Source organism: Mesitornis unicolor, unplaced genomic scaffold (genome assembly GCF_000695765.1).
Source record: "Mesitornis unicolor isolate BGI_N332 unplaced genomic scaffold, ASM69576v1 scaffold2695, whole genome shotgun sequence".
Taxonomy (NCBI): Eukaryota; Metazoa; Chordata; class Aves; order Mesitornithiformes; family Mesitornithidae; genus Mesitornis; species Mesitornis unicolor.
In genome coordinates, this window is record NW_010183274.1 from 25,906 (window position 1) to 32,532 (window position 6,627).

General features: G+C 41.1%; 1 protein-coding gene across 1 annotated transcript in view; it reads right to left on the minus strand.

Moving 5' to 3' along the window:
- Window positions 1-5,648: 5,648 nt before the first annotated feature.
- ST8SIA6 (ST8 alpha-N-acetyl-neuraminide alpha-2,8-sialyltransferase 6) overlaps window positions 5,649-6,627 on the minus strand; it is a 10,529-nt gene continuing 9,550 nt past the window's right edge. The window contains exon 5 of the mRNA XM_010184052.1: window positions 5,649-5,970. The gene's annotated coding sequence lies outside the window, so the exon portion shown is untranslated. The remainder of the gene's footprint in view (window positions 5,971-6,627) is intronic.

A 6,627-nucleotide genomic window follows, 5' to 3' on the forward strand; every position in this document is an offset into this window, starting at 1 on the left:
CAGTGCTGACGCTACATCAGGATTTAGCAAAAGACAGATTTGAGCGTTCAATGGCAATGCAAGAACACCGCTCCTCATATTTAACCTCAGGTACTGAAAAAAAAGCTGCAGCAGTTCCAGCACTTGCAATAAAGAAGCACAGCCGGACTGTTTTCATCCTTAAACCAGTTATTTGCCAACATCTGCCACCAATAGGCAGTTATTGCTCACACACAGGAGTGTGAGCTCAGGAAACTACCACGCACCACAGTAGTAAGTTTAGTTACTGTATGGAGCTCCTTGGTGTATGGCAAACCCAAGCTGATGTACTCCCATCAGGTTAAGCTCTTGTCATATTGCTTGAATTTACTTGACACCAAGAGAGCACCGTCAGGCTGCTACCCCAGCCGGAGCAGTGCACAGTAGCCCAGTAACCTGGGGTCGTGCCCTTGGTGCGCTGGCGTTCCTGGAATGCGAAGGTATTCTGAAATGTGACTTTATGAAAGGAGACCACTAAATAAAAGCAATAGTTCCTTTGTTTAGTGGCATGCTGCAGACTGTTTCATGCTCTACTTGACCATTATGATAATTTAGAGCCAATTAAGAAATACTTTATGAAGATCTGGAACAAAGCTTAACAAACAAAAATCTGCCCATTCATTGTGCTCTGCAGCTGAAAGCCCCAAATGATTTCTCACCCTGAGAGTTCAGCAGCCTTTGAAATTTGGCTGTCCAGAAATTCAGAGAAGGATGATGCTTCTGCCTAAAAGGACAGAATTCAAAATCAAGAGAGCCAGCCTTTATATGGTGAATAAACATCCTTTTGTCACTGTTCTTTGCTAGCAGACCCAGAGATGAAAAGGTAAGCTGCTAAAGTAGCACACAGTGAAGGATTTCCTGGGTGTAAATATTTCAAACTAAGATATATTTGAGTAACAAGCTCATGTGTAAGAAGTCTACTGCTTCAGAGTGTGCAACAAGCAGCTACCAGCTGTTTGAAATAAAGCTATTTCAGAATAAGCACTGCACAGAATATTCTTTGGGCTTGATCTCACACAGACTCCTGTACACAAGTGGACACGTGCTTTGTGGACCTGAGAGTCCCTGGAGGAGCTACTGTATGGATGTTCAGGATCTCACTGCACAGTTTCGTCACATGGTGACAGAGAAAGATCTCCAGGTCAAATGTTTTTAAAGCCTAGATTGCTGTGTTGGGCTGTAGCTCCACCATGCAGTCTGTGCAGGGTCAAGGTCTAAGTGATCTATCAACCCAGCCCAACTAACTGATCAGTCACACAGGACAGAGAATTTCATCTTAACTCAAGCACGGCAATGTGGTCAGACATCTCACTGCTGTGCAAAGGAAAGAGAATCAAAGTGAGATGGACTTGTCTCAAAGCTGCCAGACCTCGAGCAGTTCTGTTCTTGCAGATGCTGTTTGAGATGCTGGGATTAGCAGAGACTGAAAGCACAAGTGTGCTGAATAATTAGCAAGTTTATGCAAGTTTCCTATCGGTGAACTGAGAAATAGTATTTATAGTCAAAGGCTTTTTATGCTTATCATTTCAGAACCTGCAGATGGTGGGCAGTCTGTTAAAATGACTAATGAGAAAGAGAGAAGGGGAACAACCAGCCAGTGTAGGTACCTACAGCTCTTAGGTGCCTTCCATCACCACAGGGATAGATGGGCTCCTGCCCACCAGGATGGGCTCCTGCAGGAGCTCATCTCTCCCTTCTGACTGGGAGGGTTCCAGAGATGTGACCTTCCTGACCTGACTGAGGTTGCAGGGGACCACTGGCCCTGCTCAAGACCCATCAGATAATGAATGGTCTCACTCCCTCCTTTGCTTTGACTCTGAAATTCCCCTGAGTCTGTTGGCATGAAACAATTTTCTCTTTGTGATGCCATGTCAGGTTTTTGCCGGCTCAGTGTAGGAATGGACAGGAGCCAGAGACAGCATGAAGGAAGAGGTGCAGCTCAAGAACGACGACTGGACTGAGTAGCCAGCCATTACAGCATAAGTCACCGTGGAGCTACAGCTCAAGTCACCGTGGAGCTGCAGCTCAAATTTAGCACCTTCAGTTAGGCAATATGAATATCCCATCATGCTGCCTTCCTTGAGATGTAAACCAAGCCATTTTAAGTATGTTTTACTATGCTGCAAGCATAGCACCATTTGATTCACAGCCACAGAAACTCCCTAACAGACACTAAACAGGACTACATAACGCCCCACAGGGGGAAAAGAAATTACCAACTCGAGGCAGCACTGGATCCTGAAGAAAGATACAAAATTAAAAATTCAGAGGAGAAAAGCAGCCAAGAAGGCTGTAGTCTAACGTCGAGAAGAAGTAGTGTGCAAGAACACTGTCAGGCTCTGCAAAGTACAACGTAACTATTAACGCATTGTCTGTGTTTCTATCTTTAGGAAACTATTTAATCTCAATATTCACAGCATGTGACACTATTGGAGGCCCACAAACCCTAAAAAAATATTACTCCTCATGTGAAACTGAGGGAACTGAAAGGCCCTTCCTAACCTTTGGTCAAGAATCCTTAATCAAAACTGCACTTGGCTCAGTCTTGCAGAAGTGTCCAAAACATTCCCAGCCAGGTAGAAAATCCATTTAATCATGACTAACCTGGCATAGATGTAAAATAAATGAGAAATCACAGATGTAAAATAAATAAGGAATCATTTATTTGGCTACTTGAGAAAACATCCTTTCCCACAGTGAGTGCACTTCAGCAAGTCAGTCTAACTGTACCCTGGCACACAGAAACGCTGCTATTAACTTGCCCAGCCTGTGCACAAATTAACAGGACCTAGTCATCAAGCACACAGCAGCAGTAGCTATAATAAGGCCAAGTATGAGGTCTGCACTTCTGTGGAGTGAAGTGGATGCAACTAACATCTCATATAACTTCATGTCTGGAGCACGGCCTGAGAAAGCTACTTTAAAAATAGGTACTTGATCTAAAGGCTAGTAGAGCATATTTTTATTCTATGAAGAGGAAAGGGTAGGAAAGGTTAACAATTCCTCCACACATTTCTTCTCAGTCCTGTGCTCCACACAAATCACTGAGAGCTCTGAGAGCACAGAGGATCAGGGCTTCAGGTCAACAGCAAGTTTAAACTTTGCTGAAACAGTGCTAAAATGTTTTTCTCCACGTTACACACATTTCTGTTTGCTCTCATTTGTGAGTGCCACATCACGCTACTTCAGTTAAGACCTCTTTTTTGTCAAGGAGACTAGAATAGGCTGCTTCTTTTTGGCTAAACCTCTCTAAAAATGTATTCCAATAACCTTTCTAGTTAATAATGCATGTGTGTTATAAATAACACAGCTGCAGAGAAACTTCAGCTCTTCATGGTGTGTTGTGGTACACTACACATTTATTCACTGAGATAATGCAATACAGTGCTTACTAACAAACACTTTTGAAAAAAGTTGCTTCTCACTATGGATAAATTTCATTTTCTCCTCTCCACATATTCTACTTACATACAACCAGGTTTTGCAACTTTACTCATGCTAAGTAGCTCATTGAATGTAATCTGAGCCATGAATGATGCCCTTTGCATCACCTCTATATACACACAAAGCACTTGCAATTGTTCCAGGTTCAATGCAAGATCCTCTCAATCTCTAAAAGATACATTAATTTTTCCAAGTCAAACCATGTAGCTACTGCCCAGCTGAGATCATCTCATTGCACTACACTAGACTGGAATATTACAGTCCTTGCCTGAACACAGGTGTGTCTTTGTCTCTCTGGATGAAATATGATGTGGTTCTCCTCAACCTAGGCTGTTTGCATCACCCAAAGGACAAGTACATAACTTTGCACAGCTTCCAGCTACAAGCATACAGGGACAGTCTACATAAGTGATTTATGGCATAGGAGGAGCTCTTTTGGGAGCAAATTTGTCTCTGATCTATAACTAGGGTCTTGCAGTAGGGAATCATCCATAACACTTGTAACAAGAATGCAGGGTCTTGCAGCGGCCAGCTCTCTGCATGTGAGCAGCAAATGCCTGTGCCAAGGAACTGGCACAAATTTCTCTGCTGGTGAAGACAAAATGTGGACGTGTGGTACTGGAACCTTAACAGACCACAGCAAATCAAACCCTCATACTTGCCTCTTCCAGCCACCAGCTGGTATCACAGATGTACCCATCAACTCAATTCTGATGTCTTTGTTTCTGCTAAAAGCCCTGCCGATATTCAGAGGTCCACTCGTATATTAGTGGTGTCATTCAATGCCCCAAAGCACTATCTATATTTTAAAAACCTTATTTTGCAAAAATTTACTTTTTTGCTCATAATATGCAGCCAGGATTTACGGACACTTCTGCTTGGGTAGGAGTAGTACTGGATTCTGATATAATTATCTTGGATATGGATCAAGATGCTGAATGTGTTTCAACTAACAGACCTGGAACCACGACGATTGATTCTAATACTTTCAGGATTATTTATGTGATTATAAAACTGCTGCAAGGTAAGCTTTCAAGTACTACAACAATATAGAAATGCTCTTCTAAAGTATCAGCTTAGAAGTTTTTTGAACCTTATTTTATAAAAGATACGATTTTTTTAACCGATATAATCCTCAGTGAGTGGAATACTGAATGCTCTTTAAATTAGTTGATTAGCTGACTGTAAAAGAAGAAGGACACTCTATCTTTGAACTGATCATTCAACAGACTCTCAAAAAAGCCACTGAAACTCTTAACAGAAACTGGTTATTTTTTTTCTCTTTTCCTGCAGTAAAATACAAGCAGCCATAGCTCAGGCAGTAACCGCTTGTCATAGCTCCTGTAAATGTTAATGTAATTCTTTCCATTGGGCTGATATTTTACTTTCTCTTGTTGCAGGACACTGCTCCACAGGTATTCCTGGGCCATGTGGAAACTTAAAGCACAAGAACTGCATGGGTTGGTCATTAAGTGACTGTAGGTTCTTTTCTCATATGTCCTGGTATAGGAGACAAGTTTAAGGTTGATTGTAAGAGGAACATTCTTTTAATAATGCTTAGTGCAGTTTCCTTATCTGTAGTCACATATTGATAGGAGCTATGCTAGGTGAAAAAGAAATAGAAGAAATGAAAGGTCTGGTACCAATCATTTTTCTAATGAATGGTCCATCTTGTATGTCAGCCGAGATACAGATCTGGAATTGCAGGAATCTGTGCACAGTCATGCCCTTCTGGGACTCTGGGGACTGCAGCGTGGAACCTATTTTATTGCCCTCATTTGGAGCTGAACTGGACCTTAAGCAGGAACACAAGCAAGAAGAGGGGTTTAAAAACAATTATACAGCTCTGGTCCTTCAACACTTGTTCACAAAATTAACATCATTCACATGAGTGATCCCATTAAATCCACAGCATTATCTATTGCCCGCAAAATGAAAGCCCATAAACCACTTGGCAATCTCTAACCTGCAGGATTTTTTCATTTGTGTACCCTGGGACAAACTACGAATGATGTGGCTCTGAATTAGTTGCTCCTCTGTAGCTCTTCTCATTACATTCTCACGTAGACAGATGCTAGTGTTTACAGGATCAAGTTCTTAATTGAAAATGTTCACTGCCAACTCAAGCAGCTACCCTACAGAAACTACTGCCTGTATTATGTAGTATTAACAAAACTAGAGATCTTACGTCAAAATATTTTAATGGAAAGCAAAACATGATGAATGTCACATATTGCCACCATCCTGAGATTGTGCTTTGCTACAATTAGACCAATAGTGAGGAATTTCAGAATTTCCCAAATAAATGTTATTTTGTATTTTAAAAAATGATTACTCAAAATTCAGAAATGTAGCAGTCACTGTGTGAAAAATTTCTTCCTTTCCTCCCCAAGTGTAAATTATTTCTCTATTGTAATAATGCAGTTTAATGCTCACAAAATCACATCAGATCAAATCCAACACCGAACTGCTGAAATATACACAAATTGTCTCCTTAGGATCATCACCCTGAAATTAAAACAATAAAATAGGTTATAGATATTTCTCGTATTGTAGGAAAACTGTTTGTTATATTCAAAAGAAGCCAATAGCCTAGTCTTCTGTGTATGTATTTCACCTCCTGCATCTGCTTTTTTAGCCTTATTTCAGACTGGCACTCTGTGACATTTATTACACAGTACCACAGGCTCACGAAACCCTACTGGGTAAGCTGGGCTGCTTGTGCCTCATCCAGCTTGAGCATCTGCTCTTTCTAAAGGAGGACTCCTTTATTTGAGTACCCCTAGAACTGTTCACACTTACCCCACCTGCAGGGGGCTCTTCAGGCTTCCTAAGCCAACCAATGCTGGGTCTAACCATTATCTTCATGGGACACATCCACTGCTAATCTGAATATGGATACGTTCTAAATTATATTATCTTAATCATATTTTGAAATAGCTAGAGACTGAAATTATTCCATTTCTTCAACAGGCTAGTTCTGCTGTGGAAAACCAAACCAAAACAAAACCGTTCTAGATCTGTGAACTCTTATTAATTTGATTTGAAATTGAACACAAATTCTAATTTGATTTAATCTACACTTCTGGCAGGTTTTAACTAAAGCCCAGGCCCAATTTTTACTTTCCAGGTAAGACACATTCACACTCAGTTGCAGGTTCAGCA